At 35.7% G+C, this 19,062-nt stretch overlaps 1 long non-coding RNA gene and 1 other non-coding gene across 2 annotated transcripts in view; one reads left to right on the plus strand and one right to left on the minus strand.

Moving 5' to 3' along the window:
- The window catches only part of LOC143656980 (uncharacterized), a 131,690-nt gene that overhangs the window by 41,906 nt on the left and 70,722 nt on the right, over positions 1-19,062 (plus strand). The window contains exon 2 of the long non-coding RNA XR_013162672.1: positions 14,776-14,927. This is a non-coding gene — a long non-coding RNA (uncharacterized LOC143656980). The remainder of the gene's footprint in view (positions 1-14,775; positions 14,928-19,062) is intronic.
- On the minus strand, positions 14,772-14,935 carry LOC143658192 (U1 spliceosomal RNA). The gene has a single exon (XR_013163194.1). It is a non-coding gene; the product is annotated as a U1 spliceosomal RNA (small nuclear RNA).

Raw genomic sequence — 19,062 nt, forward strand, 5'->3', positions numbered from 1 at the left:
AGACAATTGTCAATTCGAGAAATTTAATCATGATATAAAGCATATAGTTTATATTCCATATTTTTCATTTGTCTCAGTAATATCCTGTTGGGCAATTTCTACTCCTTTATTAGATCCAATTCAGGATTGTGTATTGAATTTAATTGCCATTGTCTCTTCAGTCTCTCTCTTTTGAAAAAACTATGGTTACATTTACAACATAAAATCTTCCATTTCAACCATTCCCCAAGCATATAGTTCAGTGGCGTTAATCATATTCGTAATGTTGTCCCTCCATCACCACTATCCATTATCAAAACTTTTCTATTACCACAGGCAGAAACTCTGTACCCATTGTGCATTAACTTCCCATTACCCTTTTCCCTTGGTCCAGGTAACCTGTACTTTTCTTCCTATCTCTTTGAATTTGCGTGTTCTAGTTCCTTCATGTAAGTGGAATGAATCAGTGTCTCCTTTTGTGCCTGACTTAATTCACTCAACATGATGCCTTGAAGATTCACCCCTGTTGTATCATGTATCAGAATTTCATTCTTTTTTTCTACAGCTAAATAATAGTCCATTGTATGTATAGACAACAATTTGTTTATCCACTTGTCTGTTGTTGGACACTTGAGTTGGAGGACATTTGATTTGCTTCCATCTTTTGGCTATTGTAAATAATACTGTTATGAATATTGGTGTCCAAGCATCTGTTTGAATCCCTGTTTTAATTTTTTTGAGTGTTTAATTATTTTTAGTTTTCACGTGCTTATTGGCCATTTGTACATCTTCTCTAGAAAAATATCTATTCAAATTATTTGAGCATTTTTAAATGAGGCTGTTTGTCTTCTTGCTATTGAGCTGTAGGAGTTATTTGTGTATTCTGGATATTAAGCCCTTATAACATAGGCGGTTAGCAATTATTTCCTTCCTTTCTGTAAGTTGTCCTTTTATTTTCTTGTTAACAGGTTTTGGAGCATGAAAGTTTTTAATTTTGATGAAGTCCAATTTATCTTTTTTTTTCTTTTCTTGAGCCTGATTTTGGTGTAAAGTTTAAGAATCCATTGCCTGGTTTAAAGGTCCTAAAAATATTTGCCTATGTTTTTTTCTAAGGGTTTTATAGTTTTAGCTCCAATATTTAGGTCACTGATCATTTTGAGTTAATTTTTGCATATGGTATTTTTGCATATGTATATCCAATTTGCCCATCACCATTTGTTGAAGAGACTATTCTTTCCCCATAAGTGGATTTGGCACCCTTGTCAAAAAGCAGTTGGCCATGTCTCTCTCTAAGCCCAAATCTGCAAGTGAAAAGTGTAACAAATAAGGTATCAGTGGCTAAGAGAGATCAAATAAGAGTCGAGAGGCTACACTGAAGGTCACTTTAAACATATGCTTCAGTTAGACATTGCTACCTATCATAACTTGCCAAACCCCAACCAAAACCATTCCTGCCAATCCTGAAGAACACCTAGGGCATCATATAAGATTCTACAAATGTTCCATGCACTAGGGTAACTTTTCAGAAACCTACATCCTCCAGATAGGTCTCCAGACCAGATAAGTCCTGAAATGCTGAGGGACCAGTATCTCCAGAACATCAACTAGTTCCATCCCCCTGTCCCATATTATCGACAGCCTCTTCCAACATGAAAAAGCTCGAATAGGCATAGCCCAAATACCCATAAAGAGTGGGAGAAAAACCAACGGTGATGGTGAAGTTATACAGAGAAGATAGGGTTTAGTAAATGAATATAATTTGCGGAATCATTTTATTGATATTTCTTTTAGCCTCCAGTATGTTAGAGCAGCTAGAAGTAAAAACCTAAAATTGTGGAATTGTAACCCATACCAAACTCTGAAATCTATTCTAAAACTAATTATTGCAATGTGCTTTGAAATTTATTGCTTTTTTGTATATATTGTATTTTTCACAAAAAAGTTGACTGTGATGATAAAATGCACAGCTATGTGATGATATTATGAACCACTGATTGTATGCTTTGGATGATTACATGGTATGGGAATATATAATATCTATCAATTAAAAAATAAATAACTAAAAAAAAGATCAAAAGAAAAGGTGGTGTTATAAAAGAGAAGGTAAGATTTAACAAATGAGTATGACTTCTGAATCATTATATTGATATTTCTTTTAGTCTCCTGTCTTGGAGTAGCCAGAAGGAAAAACCTAAAATTATGGCACTGTAAACCATAACAAGCTCTGAATCTATTCTGTAGCTAATTGTTGTGGTGTACTTAGCAATTTGTTGCTTTTTGTATATATATATATATATATATTGTTTTTCATAATTAAAAATAAAAAAGTAAGAAGTAAAGGAATGAATTAATAAAAAATACTTTAAATTTAAAAAATCAGTTTGCCATAAATATGTGGGTTTATTTTGAGCTCTCAATTCTATCCCATAAGTTTATGTGTCTATCCTTGTACCATAGACATTGTTTTGATTTCTGTAGCTTTGAAATAAGTTTTTAAATCAGATGTACGAGTACTTCAGCTTTCTTCTTTTTCAAGATGGTTTTGTCTATTCAGGCCCCTTGCCCTTCCATATGAATTTGATGGTTAACTTTTCTGTTTCTGCAAAGAAGGCTGTTGGAATAGTGATTGAGATCATGTTGAATATGTATATCACTTTGAGTAGTGTTGACATCTTAATGATATAAGTCTTTCAGTCCATGAGCATGGGCTCTATTTCAATTTATTTAGATCTTATTTAATTTCTCTCTGTAATGATTTGTAATTTTCTGCATTTAAGTCCTTTACTTTCTTGGTTAAACGAATTACTAGCTATTTTATTCTTTTAGCTACTGTTATAAATAGAATTGTTTTCTTTTTCAGATTGGTCATTCCTGGTGCTAGAAATACCACTGACTTTTATGTGTTGATCTTCTACCCTCTTACTCTCCTGAATTCACTCATTAACTTTTATAGCTTTCTTGTAGAATTTTTGGAATTTTCTATATATAGAATCATGCCATCTGAGAATAGGGATGGTTTTACTTCTTTCTTTCCAATTTTGATACTTTTGTTTTTGTTCTTTTCCTTCCCTATGTGCTCTAGAATTTCCAATATAATTTTGAATAGTAGAGGTGAAAGTGGGCATCCTGGTCTTGTTCCTTTTCTTAGAGAGAAAGTTGTCAGTCTTTCACCATTGAGTATGATGTCAATGGTAGATTTTTCATATATGCCCTTTCTCTTGTTGAGGAAGTTTGCTTCTATTTCTAGTTCTCGGAGTATTTTTTATCAGGAAAGGGTGCTGAATTTTGTCAGATGCCTTTCTGCATCAATTGAGATTATCATGGCTCTTTACCTTCACTCTTTTAATGTGATGTATTATATTGATGAATTTTCTTATGTGGAAATACCCTTTGCATTCCTGGGATGTCTCACTTGGTCATGGTATATAATCCTTTTTCTGTGCCATCGGGACTGTATTCAGTCTATTACATCAGTTTGGGGAGTATTACTATCTTTAAGAACATCAAATCTTTGAATCTCCATTTATTTATACCTTCTCTGATTTCTTCCATCTGTGGCATAATTTTCAGTATATCAGTCCTACTCCTATTTTGTTAGTTTTATCCCATGTATTTCTTGTTTTATTTTGCTATCTCAAATGGAATGTTTACCAATTTAAGTTTCCTACTATTCATTGGTAGTATATGGGAATAAAATTGATGTAGATATGCTGACCTTGTTTCCTCATCTTGATAAAATCTGTTATTATTCGTAGGAAATTTTTTGGTAGATTCCTTGGGATTTTCAATATAGATGATCATGCCCTGTGAATAGGTTTTATTTCTTCCTTTCCAATCTGCATACTTTTTGTTTAGTTTTCTTACCTTATTGCACTTATAGACCCTTCAGTATGCTGTTGAATAGGAGTGGTAAAAATGAATATACTTGCCTTGTTTCTAATCTTAGAGGGAAAATATTTAATCTTTCACCAGTAAGTATTAAGCTCTAGGTTTTATTCAAGATGTCCTTTATCAAGTGAAATAATTTCTCTTCTAATTCTAGTTTGCTGAACATTTAATCATGAATGGGCGCTGAATTTTGTAAGATTTGTTCTCTTCATCTATTGAGATTATTATAAGCTTTTTCTTTTCTCATTTAATTTTTTTGCATGGATGGGCATCAGAATTTGAACCTGGGTCTGTGGCATGGCAGGCGAGAACTCTTCCTGCTGAGTCACCATGGCCCACCCTCTTATTTAATCTTTTGATATGACGAATTACATTTATTAGTTTTCAAGTGTTGAACTGTTTGCATTTCCAGGATAAACTCCACTTAGCCAAGATGTGTTATCTGTTTTATATATTTCTAGATTTCATTTACTAATATTTTGGCAAGAAATTTTTTTGTCTGTGCGCATGAAGAAAATTCTTCTATTTTCATGCAAAGTCTCTTTTTGGTTTAGGCATCAGAGTAATATTGAATTCATAAAATGAGTTGGGGAGTGTTACCTCTGGTAGAATTCCCAGTAAAACTTGTTGGACTGTTTTCTTTGTTGGGAAGGTTTTTTTTTTTTAGCTCAGATGCAGCTTCATTCAGTGTTTTAACATGATTACTTTACAATTAGGTATTATTGTGCTGTCCATTTTTGAGTTTTTGTATCTAGTCCTGTTGCACAGTCTGTATCCCTTCAGCTTCAATTACCCATTGTCTTACCCTGTTTCTAACTCCTGCTGGACTCTGTTACCAATGACATATTTCAAGTTTATTCTTGAATGTCCGTTCACATCAGTGGGACCATACAGTATTTGTCCTTTAGTTTTTGGCTGGACTCACTCAGCATAATATTCTCTAGGTCCATCCATGTTATTACGTGTTTCATAAGTTTATCTTGTCTTAAAGCTGCATAATATTCCATTGTATGTATATACCACAGTTTGTTTAGCCATTCTTCTGTTGATGGACATTTTGGCTGTTTCCATCTCTTTGCAATTGTAAATAACGCTGCTATATGTTGGGAAGGTTTTTATTTTTATTTATGTATTTATTTTTTCTATTTATTTTATTTTATTTTTTTTTACATGGGCAGGCTCCAGGAATTGAACCGAGTCTCTGGCATGGCAGGTGAGAATTCTACCACTGAGCCACCGTTGCACTGCCCTGTTGGGAAGTTTTTAACTAAAAATTCACTGTCTTTAATAATAGGAAACTATCCATGTTATCTGTTTATTACTGATTGAACTTTTGTAGCTTGTGATTTTAAAGTTCTTTGTTCTTTTCATCTAAATTGTCAGAATCATGGGCATAAAGTTGTTTGCGGTATTTCTTTGTTATTATTTTAGTAACTGTAGTCTGAAAGTGATATTCCATCTCACGTTGCTGACATAGGTAATTTGTGCCATCCCTTTTTTTTCCCCTTGGTGAGTCTTGCTAGATGTTTTAAAAGTTTTATTGATTTTTCAAAGTATCAGCTTTTGGTTTCATTGATTTTCTGTATTGCTTTTCTGTGTTTCATTCATTTCTGCTCCTGTCTTTATTACAAGAATACCTTGTATTATGCTCTGCTTTATTGCGCCTTACAGGTATTGTATTTTTTACAAATCGAATGTTTTTGGCAACACTGCATTGAGCAAGTCTATTTGCACCATTTTTTTCCAACAGTATGTGCTTACTTTGTGCCTCTGGGTCACGTTTTGTTAATTCTCACGATATGTCAAACTCTTTCATTATTTTATGAATAATATTATGGTGATCTGTGATCTTTGATGTTACTGTTGTAATTGTTTTCAGACGCCAAGAACCAGAACTATGTAAGATGGCAAACTTAATTGATAAATTTTGTGTGTGCTCTTTTTGCTCCACCAACTGACAGTTCCACATCTCTCTCCCTTTCCTTAGGCCTCCCTATTCCCTGAGACACAAACATCTTGAAATTAAGCCAAATAATAATGCCGCAATGGTTTCTAAGTGTTCACGTACAAAGAGGAGTCTTCGTTAAGCTATAGCTGCCATAGTTAGTTACTCCTCTCATGGATCTGGACAAAATCAGTTGAAAACCTTCTGAAAAGGACTGACCATTCGAAATGCCATTAAGAACGTTTGTGATTCATGGGAAGAGGTCAAATATCATTCACAGGAGTTTGGAAGAAGTTGATTCCAGCCCTCATAGATGACTTTAGGGGTCCAAGACTTCAATGAAGTAACTGCATATGTGATGGAGAAAATAAGAGAACTAGAATTAGAAGTGGAGCCTGAAAATGTGACTGAACTTCTGCAATCTCATGATAAAACTTGAATGGATGAGGGGTTGCTTCTTATGGAGGAGCAAAGAAAGTGGTTTCTTGAGATGGAATCTGCTCCTGGTGATGAACAATGTTGAAATGACAGCACAGGTATATTACATGAACTTAGTTGATAAGCAGTGATGAGGTTTGAAAGGACTGACTCCAGTTTTGAAAGAATTTCTGCCATGGATCAAATGCTACCAGACACAGCATTGCATGCTACAGAAAAATCATTTGTGAAAGGAAGAATCAATTGATGCACCCAACTTAATTGTTGTCTTATTTTAAGAATTTGCTACAGTCACCTCAATCTTCAGCAGCCACCACCCTGATCAGTCAGTAGTCATTAACAATGAGACAAGATGATGGTTAGCATCTTTAGTAATAAAGTATTTTAAAAATTAAGGTATACATTGTTTTTTTTAGACATAATGCTGTTGCATGCTTTATAGTCTATGGTACACTGTAAACATAACTTTTATATGCAACTGAGAAACCAAAAAAATCTTGTGACTCACTTTATTGTGATATCCCTTTTTTTGTGGTGGTCTAGACCCCAACCCGTAATATCCCCCAAATATGCTGGTATTTCCTTTCTTGTGGGCTTAATTAAATCTTATTTTTTTAGTTTATTAAGCTAGAGGCTTGGATTGTTAATGGGAGACTTCTCTTCTAACATAAGCATTTAGTACAAGAAATTGTCTTCTAAACATTACTTACCTATATTCCCCAGTTTTTTTTTTTATTGTGTTGTGTTTTCATTTTCATTCAGTTCAAAGTACTTTGTAGTTTCCCTTTTGATCTATGGGTTCTTGAGAAGTATATTCTTTAATTTTCAAAATTTGGGGTTTCCAAGATATGTTTTTTGCTATTGATATAATTCTGTTTTGGTCACAGAATATATTTAGTATGATTCTAATTCTTCAAAAATTTTTCAGGTTTATTTTACATCCCAGAATATGGTCTATCTTGGAGACTGCTCCACGTTCATTTGAAAAGAATGTTTATTCTGTCCTCATTGAGAGGAAAGTTCTATAAGTGACCATTAGGTTAAATTGGTTGGTAATGTTTTTTCAGTTCTACAATCTTATTGTTTGGTCTACTTCATGTACTGATTGCTGAGCGAGTACATTTATGCAAAGGAAAAAAAAGTAATTTTGTAGTCCTCATTGCTAGCCTTTAAAAATTCTGCTTACAAGATCAGCCCATGGCTGATATCTTGAAACTTAATTTTGGAAGGGTTCCCACAATTCTCAGAACTGTCAAGAGTGACTTAACATATCTCAACTGATTACTTACACACACACACACACACACACACACCCCAAAACCAAAAAACATGGCTTATGCTGAACACAAGGTTTCCTTTTCAAAGAGTCTGGAATTGTGGTACATGCTAGGAAGATGATGCCTGCATGATAAGCTCCCAGTAAAAACCCTGAGCAATGAGTCTCTAATGACCTTCTCTGTTTGGCAATAGAGTTCTCTTGTTCAGCTTTCATGGTTTATCAGTTGTGTATGACAGTGTGTGAAACAAATTTTAAATTTAGTAGCCTAAAACAAAAAGCATTTATCTCTCACATACTCTGAGTGTCAGAAAGCTGGAAGTAGTTTAGCTTGGTGGTTCTGGCTTCTTTTCTTTCATGAGTTTTCACTCAAGATTTTGACCCAGGCTATAGTCATCCAAAGGCTTGAGTGAACTGGAGGATCTGCTTCCAACCTTGCGCATACAGATATTGGTAAGAAGCCTCAGTTCCTCACTGGCTATTGACTGGAGACCTCATTTTGTCATCACATGGCCCTCTCCATAAGGCTAATCACGACATGGTGTCTGACTTCCTCCAGAGAAATGAGCCAAGAGAGAGCAAAAGATAGCAAGAAGTAAGCCATGGTATCTTTTATCACTTTATCTTAGAAGTGACATACCATCACTTATGATAGATTCTATTGGTCACACCAGCTTTCCCTCGTACAATACAGGAGAGGAATACATAAGAGTGTAAATACCAGGAGGCAGGGATCATTGGAGGCCACATTGAAGGCTGGCTACCACATATAGTGTATCTTTTTCTGTCCTTTTACATTTAACTTATCAATGTTTTTATATTTATAGTGGAATTCCTGTAGATAATATGTTATTGGGTCTTGTTTTATTTATTCTGAGAGTCTGCTTTTAATTGATGTGTTTAGTACACTTACATTTAATGTAATTATAGTTATGGTTAAATCCAGGTCTCCTATTTTATTATATGTTTTATGGTTTGTACCCTCTGTTTCTCCTTTCTGCCTTATTTGGATATCTTTTAATATTGCAATTTAATTTATCTGTTGACTTGATGACAGTATCTCTGCTGTTTTTTAATGGTTGCTGTATGGATTACAATTTGAATACCTAACTTCTCAAAGTCTAGTTTTAGTTAATGTCATACCACTTTGGTAAAATGTATAAACCTTGCAATCATATAGGTTCCTTCTACCTTTCTCACTGACCTTTATATATAATTGTCATATGTATTATACTTATATATATTGAAAATCCCACCAGGCAATGTCATAACTTTTACTTTCAACACTCATGCATATTTTAAAGAACTGAAGAGGAAAATCAGTCTTTTATATTTACCCAGAAAAATCACAATTTCTGTTGTTCTTCCTTTATTTCTGAAGATTCAGGTTTTCTGGAATCTCTGTCCTTTCCTTCTGCTGGTAGAACTTCCTTTAGTATTTCTTTATAGCAGACCTTCTGGTAATGAATTCTCACAGTTTTCCTACATCTGAGAATGTTTTTATTTTGACTTCATTTCTGAAAGATATTTTATTTCATATAGAATTCTGAATTGACAGTTCTTCTGTTTCAGCATCTGAAAGATGTTGTTCCACTACCTTCTTGCCTGCATGGTTTCTGAAGTGCAATCTGTGATATTTCATGTTTTGTTCTGCTATCTGTAATTTGTCATTTTTTTGTAATTGCTTTCAAGAGTTTTTCTTTGTCTTTGGTTTGTAGCGATTTGTGATGTGTTTATGTGTAATTTTCTTTTTTTCTCACGTGATTTCTCTAATTTAGGGTAGTAGATGAAGACTATTACACTTTCATTATAAATATATTGTGAGTTCACTCATGTTGTATATCATCAGTCTATCAGCTGTAGGCTTTGCTAGATAGATGAAATTCAGATGGATTCTTTTTACTGTGAATGAACTTAGACTAACTGAAGTAGTAATGATGATAAAAGCTCTTCTATATTGATTACATAGTTGTGTTTTCAGTATGTGAGTTTTACGGCATGTTAAGGGTTACTCTTCTAAACTGAAAATATTTATAGTGTGAGTTTTCTCATATCACCTAAGGTCACAACTTTCCTTAAAGTCTTACCCGCATATATGATGTTCAATGGTTTTACTCCTTTTTGAGTTCTCACATGTTGTCTAAGGCTACAAAATAAATTGTGGTTTCCCTATATGGATGACGATGTAATGATTTTTCTTCAAAGTGGAATTTACCCACATTGATGACTTTCATAGGTTTCTTTCCAGTGTGAGATCTCTTATGTTCTCTAAAACCAAAACATTGAGCAAAGCATGAATTCTCCCATGTCAACTAAGGGCAGAACAATGAATGAAGGTTTCCCCATTTTGATGATATTCTTTTTGTTTCTCGCCAGAGTGAGTTCTGTCTTTCTGTCTAAGATAACACCGAATGAAAGCTTTCCCACATCAATAGCATTCAAGCAGTTTCTATGCAGTCTGAGTTCTCACATGTCATCTGAGGCCAGTACAAGTGAAAGCATTCCCATGTTGCTGGCATTCATAGGGTTTTTCTCCAATGAGTTCTCTCATGATGTACCAGGTTAGAACATAAGGGAATGTCTAATTTCTCCCTCATTTTAAAAGGTTAAGTCTTGCCATGTGTATAATTATTGGCTGACAATTGTTTTCTTTCAGCACTTTAAAATTTTGTACCGTGGTGTTTTGGCCTCCATAGTTTCTCATGATAGATTGGGTCTTAATCTTCTTGGGAACCTCTTGTATATAACTTGCTCCTTTTCTCTTGCAGCTTTCAGAACTCTCTCCTTGTCTTGGCATCAGACAATTTGATTACTATGTGCCCTGGGTGTGGTTCACTTTAAATTTTTCCACTTTGGGATTCATTGGTGTTCTTGAATGTAAATACTCACATCTTTTGTTAAATTTGCAAAGTTTTCTGCCATTATTTCCTTGAATATTCTTTCTGTACTGTTTCGGTTTGCTAAAGCTGCTAGAATGTAATATACTAGAAATGGATACCATAAAGGGGATTTATTAATTTATAAGTTACGATTCCAAGGCCATGAAAATGTCCAAATTAAGGCACCAATAAAGGGGTACCTTCTAGGAGGAAAGGCAGCTGGCATTGGGTTTCTCTGTCACATGGGAAGCCTCATGGTGATGTCTGCTGTCCTTTTCTCCTGGCTTCTGGTTTCAAACAGCTTTCTCAGCTTCTGGCCATTTTTCTTCTGCATCTCTAAATGTCTGCCCCCACCCAAGATTGGATTAGAAGAACATGGCTTTTCTGGGATATATAACAGTTTAAAACCAGCACATGCCCTTTCTCTCTTTTTTCTCCATCTGGAACTCCAATGTGTATTTTGGTATCCCCCATGTCTTTATGCTGTGTTCATTCTTTTTTATTCCTTTCTCTTTCTGCTCCTCAGCCTGAGTCATTTCAGTTGGCTTGTCTTTGAGTTCACAGATTCTTTCTTCTGCCACCTCAAATCTGCTGTTGAAACCATCTAGGGAGTTTTTCATTTCAGTTATTGTGTTCTTCAACACTAGTATTTCTCTGGAGAGATTCCCATATTGTTCATTCATTGCTTTCCTCATATCCTTTAGTTCTTTATCCGTGTTTTCCTTGATCTCCTTGAGTATATTGAGGATCATTATTTAAAGTCTCTGTCCAGTAAGTCCAAAGTCTGTTTCTCTTCGTTGATAGATTCTGAATTTTTATCCTCTTCCTTTGGATGGGCCATCATTTCCTGTTTCTTTGTTTGTCTTGTGATCTTTTATTGCACGCAGTACATGCTAATATTTTAAAATGTTAATTGTGATTTAGTTCCTTGCCTGTCTGTTCCTTAAGTTTGTATGCAGCTAGTGATATGACAAGAGATTTTTTCAATGCCAGGAACTACTCAAAGCAAATGAACCAAGGTAAAATGCACCTTTCATTTTCTTTGCAAATTGGCTCTGCTTTGGCTGGTGGTCTCCTTCAGAGCCAGAAGTTCAGGAAATTGCTTTTTCTCCTGCTTGTATGCTTGCTAGAGGCCCCAGGTATTCCTCTGTTTACATTCCATAAGAGTTCATTTACTGTTTATTTTTAGAGTAAGCAGGCAAAAAATTTATTAGATACACACATGAGAGGACATTTGGACACTCTAGCAAAGACAGAAGTGAGAAAGGCAACAGGTAACAGGCAATGTGAGACCATTCCCTTTTATAGATTAGCTTTACTTACTTCTGTACCATCTTCCTTGTTTGGGGCCTTCTCTTCTACCATCCCTTCTTTTCAGGGCAGTGCCTGGTGGTAGGTTGTGCATTTGAGTGAATTGGTTGGCTCCATTCGTCTTCATAGATGACTCAGGTGGGAGCAGTTTGGCCCCTAGGTTCTATTTGTTGCTGTTCTTCTTAGAGATTTCTTTTTCCATGAGGCCTGACTGCTTTTTGGAGTTTTCCCTTTGCTTAGCCAGCCACTGCCCTAATTCTAACCCAGCATCGTTTCCCTTTCAGAGACTTCTAACTCTCCTTAATCTTAAGGGAATTTGGGCTGATGGTCCATCTTCTGTAATTGCATCAAGCTGTCAGTGGGTCATAGGCCCTACTTGTGGGAGTTAGAAGTCTCTGGCTATGTATGCTGTTGATGATGGCTGGTTGAGCATGGGGGAGAGTGCAGCTTCTGGTGAGGAGAAGTTTGTTGTCAAAGGTTTTTAAATTGGAAAAAACAAACTTGTTGAGAAGTTTAAAAATGCAAAGGGCTCATCAACAGCAAGAGGAGGATAGAAGTTATCAGGCCTAGAAGAGGCATTAACAACATTAGACTGGGGAAGAGGGAAGTAAGTGACCATCTTTCATGTCCAAGAGTGAATTCTAGCTGGGTGGCTCATTCCTGCTTAACTTGGGAAATAAGAGGGTACATGTACCAGGTTAAGAGGTGTGGGATGTTCCCTAGGAGTTTGAAATAGAACTCCTCCCTTTCCTGGGTGCTGTTTGTAGTGACTTAATGCAAGTAGTCCTTTATCCCAGGCCCTTTCACTTTAGTGGTTTCTTACACTGTCTTAGCTGTCAGCAGGCAGTTTCTCTGTTCTCAGGACAGACTGTGAGATAGATGGTGAGCCCAAGATACATTCCCTGGCTCAGTCTGTCAGACTTTCACTCAATAGACTGGCACTGACATATTTGCACCCTGATGTTCGTTCAGGGTCCACTCTGTTCCCTCTGGAACAGGGCCTGGGACCCTCAATGGGCTTGTAAACTGGCTCCACCTGTATTGTGGAGGGATGGAAGAGGGGCCAACAATGGCTTTTTAATCTGCATTTTCTTAAATTAGCACTTATCTGGTTAATGTAATCTTGTAACCATTTTGTGTGGTTTTGAGGACAATTATTGTCTTTAAGACTCATCTGCTGCAGTTGTTCCAGGGCCACCCTCAGAGCCCACATATTCTTGGAGTTTAGAAGACAAGTTCTTTATGTCAGGAGCTAGATTTCTAATCCCCACTGCTGTCCACCATGAGGCTGGTGGAATGGGGATGGTAGCTGCTGCAGGGAGGGTGAAACTCATCAGTCTTTATCACAGATTAGCCTCTTTTTCCCATTCCTGCCTGGATGCTGCACAGTATTTCTCTCGACATTAGAGTTTCACAGTGATTGATTCAGATAATTCTTGCCAGTTCAATAGTAGTTTTGTTAGAGGGACTGATTCCTAGAGCTTTCTACTCTACCATCTTCCCACAATCCTCTCGTTAGATATATGGGGTTTTAAAATATTGATTTCTAATTTTATAACATTGTGGACTTATTTTTGTTTGTTGCTTTTCTTTGTGTCTTGGCTTACGATCAATTTTTGTAAATGTTCTGAGCCTTTGAAAGGAATGTGCAAAATCTTTCTATTTTTCTTTTTCCATTTTCTCTGTCATTCCTTCTTATCTTAAATATCTTCAATTTCATTCTTTTTGTCCTCTTTTTCCTTTTCTTTACTCCTTTAGTTTCTCTTTCCTTTCTTCAATCTTTTATATTCCTTCACTTAGACTCCTTCCTACTCCTCTTTCTCTTCCTTCCCTCTTTAGAAGTCAACAGGTCTTACTGAATGAAATGCTTGTAGATGAGAGGAAATAAAAATGAAATCAAGCACGATAAATGATGATTAGGGTTTTTAACTTGACCACATAAGTAAAGGAGATGAATGGGTTTGCCTTGGAGAGACACTTTGTCTGTTGTAATGAGGAGGCAGATTATAATTATAGATACAGGTAGATTGATGAGCTTTTAGGTGGTTTCTGCATGAATTATTGAGGTAGGCCAGTGCTAATTCCTTTATTTACATGTTTTTAAAATGTAAATGTGTTATCCAGTTGTCTGTGGAAGGGTGGCAGTACACTAAGTTCTGAAGACTGTTTTTCTATTTGAAGTGTTTTTGCAGTGTATATTGCCTTTCCTTCCATTTGGGGTTTTGTTTTATAAATTAGAGAATATGGTAGGGCTGGTAACAATAGAATGCAGTGTCTGCCATCTGAGTGGCTATAATCTACTTCTTTGGTACACATCCTTCTTTAGAGTCCTGGGTTACCTGTGGATTGATTTAACCCAGAAAATTCCCAGAACATTGAATAAAAGGAGAGTTTTTGAAGGAGGTAGGGGTGGGGCAGCTGCTGCAGCATTTTATAGGTTTTCTTTGGTTCTATTCAGGATTTGAGGGGATGTTTAAGCCCAATACCCTTTTGAGAATAGCATTGAACTCCTATCTAGTTTTTTTTAAAAGTCTGGGATAATTTCTAAAAGCCAAGGGATGATTTTGCAACCCTGAAGCTTGGAGGTACAGATGCATGTACACACACACACACACACACACACACACACACACACACACACACACACACACAGGCATTTAATAAGTAAGAAGGACAAATATGGGGAAGAGGAAGTGCTGTGCTTTGTATAGTAGAGAATATTTTATTATTTGTGCTGTGAAAGCCTAAAATGAAAAACTCTGAGACAATCTGTTGGAAAGGTCTACACAAAATCAAGTTCAAATATTCTTAAGCCATATGAAAATTTTGTCCCAATAAAAGATGTCTTACAGATAATGTTAACGATATATTCAGTTTAAGTTAACATGATTTCTTTGCATTTTTCATTGTATCTTTCCAGGAAAAGGTTATTTTTATACTTATTGTCCTACCATAATAGCTATCCCATAATTTTTTTTAGATTTTTAAAAATATTTTTAGTGTAAATCTTAACAACAAACATACAAACATTCTTCTTTTTTTTTTTTTCCTTATTCAAGGGAGAGCACGAGTGTAGTCCCCCATTACCACAAATTATGCAGTTGAGTTTCCTACGTTTGGGGAAATCGCAGTGGTCAGCACATCCGGAGCGAAATGGATAAGCCTTGCCCTGGGAAAACCACCTTCGTGATCATGGTGTCTCCCGTGCCAGGTAAGTATCATACAACCATTTTTGACACACAAATGTACAGATGGTTTTTAAACTCTGAAATACATATCAAGTTAAACTTAGGCATGGCATTTCTCAGAAGTACTTGTGGAAAGAGAGAATGTTCTTGTTCAATTTTTATTTGTTTATTTTAAAATTTATTTTGTATTATCAAACCAAAACAACATACAAACATGAACATTCTTAACATACAAACATTCCATACATGGTGTACAATCAGTGGCTCACAATATCATCACATGATAGCATATTCATCACTATGATCATTTTTTAGAACATTTGCATCACTCCAGAAAAAGAAATCAAAAGAAAAAACTCACACATACCATACCCCTTACCCTTCCTTCTCACTGACTAGTATTTCCATCTACTCAATAGATTTTAACCTTTGTTCCCCCTATTTTTTTCTATACCCATTACCACTCCCTTTCATTGTTCACTAGTATTTCAATCTACTAAGTTTTTACATTTGTTCCCCCTGTTAATTCATATTTTTTTACTCATCTGTGAATATTGTAGATAAAAAGACACAAGGTTTTCAGAATCACATAGTCACATTGCAACAGCTGTATCATTATACATTCATCTTCAAGAAACATGGCTACTGGAACACAGCTCTACAGTTTCAGGCACTTCCCTCTTGCCTCTCTAATACACCTTAAACTAAAAAGGGGATATCTATAAAATGTGTAAGAATAACCTCCAGGATAACCTCTCCACTCTGTTTGAAATCTCTCAGCCACTGACACTTTATTTTGTCTCATTTCTCTCTTCCTCCTTTCGGTCAAGAAGATTTTCTAATCCCTTGATGCTGAGTCCCAGCTCATTCTAGCCTATCCCATATTAATTAAAAAAAAATGATCAGTTTTAAAACATTGTCAAGATTCATGAGTCATTAAAATTTTAATATTAGATCATATATTTAAATTTAGTGGCAGAACACCAGTTGTTATAAGATAACCATAATGTACGTTCGAATGATTTCTTCCTTTAATAATCAATGTCAAATTTTGGCATAGGACAAAAGGTCTTATAGTGAGCCATACTGAAATAATGTACTTTGTAGGCTAAAAGAATATCTTGCAAAGATAGGAAATGTCTCTAATATATGGCCTTTTCTTCAAAGGCAATAGTGAGTGGCCAAAGAGGCCAAATGATTCTAGAGTGAGGGAATGACAATGGTTGTGATAATGACAGTGATATATAGAAGGCAGTGAAAGATGGAGAAAGTAAACATCGACTGGAGAGACAGACGTTATCACTGTTTATGTTAGTTTACAGTGTTTGAGGTAGAGATAGAATATGTCAGTTAGTAGTAGAAACAATGCTTATCTTTTTCATAGTACTGTGTAATATTCTGCACATGCTGTATGATACTAGCAAATATCATGAAATCTGTTTTTCTTTAAATACCTTCTTGGAATGCACTGAGAGAATTAAACCATTAGAAGATTATTTTTGAAGTTTTCGGGCATCATAGATGTTTATATATTTCCTGCATTTGCTACTTTTATTTCTGGACAGTAGAGTATATAGGTTACTTTCCCTATGCACCTTCATCTCCATATACCTTGCTTGGCTTGGTGAGCTTCCTCGTCAGTAATGGCGATTTCTCACCAATTACTAGTTGACTGTGCAAGCTAGAGTAGTTGATTTTTTCTTTTGTGATTGACAAAAAGTCTACTAAGCAATTAATAAACAAGATTATAGGATAATTTTAATGGTTAATATTAATACAATACTTATTATGTACTGTTCTAAGTGCTTTGCGTGCATTATCTCCTTTACTCCTCAGAGCAGTCCTCTGTAACTAACATGAATTTCTCCAATTTATGGGAAGAGTAAATGGCACTTAGAACAAAGAAGTAACTTGCTCTGAATCACTGTCAGTAAGTGCCAGAATTGACTGGAACCTTTTGGCTGTCTGATTCTTTAGTCCTCATTCGTTAAGATTATTTCTCACTATGAGGAAATGCTTTCTACATTCCAGTAACTAATTTAAATATACGTCAAAAAAAATTTTATGAACTTGTTCTTCTCATAAATTGGGGAATGTCTTTTGTTACAGGTTTTACTTTGTTCACACCGGTACACTATTGTCTGTTTTACTCTTTCCCTAAAATCCATCTTTATTCTAACGCCAAATAAATATTTTTAAATAAATTGGATAACTGAGATTAAGTTGCAATTTTTGGCTCATCTGACTTGAAATGCCTCTGTCAACAACTTTACCTTCTGTATAGAGTGTACCTAAATGTGGCCTCTAGTAGACATCCAGTAAATGCTGGATAAGTTCTTAGAGAATGCTAAAAGATTAAAGATGTCTTCAATTTAGAATGTTCACGTAAGGTTTGCAAAATCCATTGGATATTGCCACAAATCCTGGCTTTAAGCATTGAGAGTTGTGGGAAATGGGTAAATGGAAGATAATTAGTTTATAGATTAACTACAAAGGTCAAATTATTTCACATTGCTATGAATCAGATCAAGTTAATTTCCTCATTTTAAGTTTTTGAGCAACAGAGTATAATTTAGATTCAGAGAAGCTTCTGGTCTACTTATCTTCTCTGAAAAACTTAACTTCATAATCAAAAACCCAGCTTCTAGTTCCCATTTTATAGTGCCTTTATGCTATTTCACTGACATAGGCAGAAATACAAAGCCAATGTCTTTAATCCTATTTCAAAACCCAGGCATGATTAGAAGTGACTTAATTATACTTCTTAAAGTTCCATGAGTAGCTGTTAGAAAATGGGTTTTGGAGCAGTGGCTTTTTACACTTCTTTTGTTGATCCATTCTTAATAACAGACATGAGTGTCCTCATTTAGGGATATATCTTGTATAGTAAAAGCCATGGAATAGAAAGTTGACTTAATTAATTTGAACAATCTTAACTGCTGCTTAATGGAGTCATCTGGGGTGGACTTAGAGGTAGTTAGGAATGTGGAAACCCTTTTAGCCCAAGGCTAGCTGTCTAGGAGCGTAATGATGGAACACTGATATAAATAGTTGCCTATTGATTGCTGCTCTTGTTTGTTGGTTTTAACAGCGTGTAGTGGTTTGGAACTGCATGTGCCCAGAAAATCATGTTCTTAAAGCTAATCCATACCTGTGGGTATAAACCTATTGTAAGTAGGACCATTTGATGAGATTACTTCAATTAAGGAATGGCCCAGTGTGGGTCTTACTCCTTTTACTGGAGTCTTTTATAAACTGCATGAAGACAGAGAAGAAAAGAAAGCCACGGAAGCAAGAAGCTGAAATCAAGGAGACCTGAAAGCCAGAAGAGAAGGGAGAGACCAGCAGATGCTGCCATGTGCCTTGTAACATGACAAGAGAGCCCAGGATCACCAGCAGCAAGTCTTCAGAGAGAAAGCATTGCTTTGATGATGACTAGATTTGAATGTTTTCTTGGCCTCAAGCTATAAGCTAATAAATCCTTATTGTTAAAGCCAACCTATTTTATGATATGGGCTTTAAGCAGCCTAGGAAACTATAGCAAAGCCTGAGACTGAAGGCACACGGTCCTAAAATTCTTACGGTCTGGGTCAGAGGCCATTGCTTACAGGTTCCAGGCAGGTTATTTATTGACGAATGATGGCCAGACAGAAGGTGTTTGAGAGAGAAGGGGACTCTGAGAAACTCAGAGTGCATGCCTCACCTAAAAGGGGCAACTGCTACTCCTGTGCAGCTTTCTGTGCATGTGAGAATATGAGCCTGGTATTGTAACACCTCCCAATGTTCTGAAAGATGCTTGAAATCTCAGTCTTACAATGTAGATTTTTCCAGTCTTAAAATTATGGTTCAATAAAATGTGTCTGTGGATTGCATATGAAACATAGGCAGTTAATCTCTGTGTGCCCGCTGATGTCTGCAGTAGAGTATTAAGTCCATGGATGGTAGTTTAAAGATTAGGGTTCTAAAGTCAGAGAAATTCACCCTTTTGTGCTAGAATTAGTCTCTCTTTCAGATACTCTTTGAAGCAATTAATACCTTGTTGTTGAAATTCCCAGTTACTTAGGGAGAATGAAATATTAGTTCTTATCACTATAAAAAGAAAAACTGGGACCCTAATGGTAAGAGTTGATTTCCTAATATGGGGCCACTAAGAGTTAT

Source organism: Tamandua tetradactyla, chromosome 15 (assembly GCF_023851605.1).
Source record: "Tamandua tetradactyla isolate mTamTet1 chromosome 15, mTamTet1.pri, whole genome shotgun sequence".
Taxonomy (NCBI): Eukaryota; Metazoa; Chordata; class Mammalia; order Pilosa; family Myrmecophagidae; genus Tamandua; species Tamandua tetradactyla.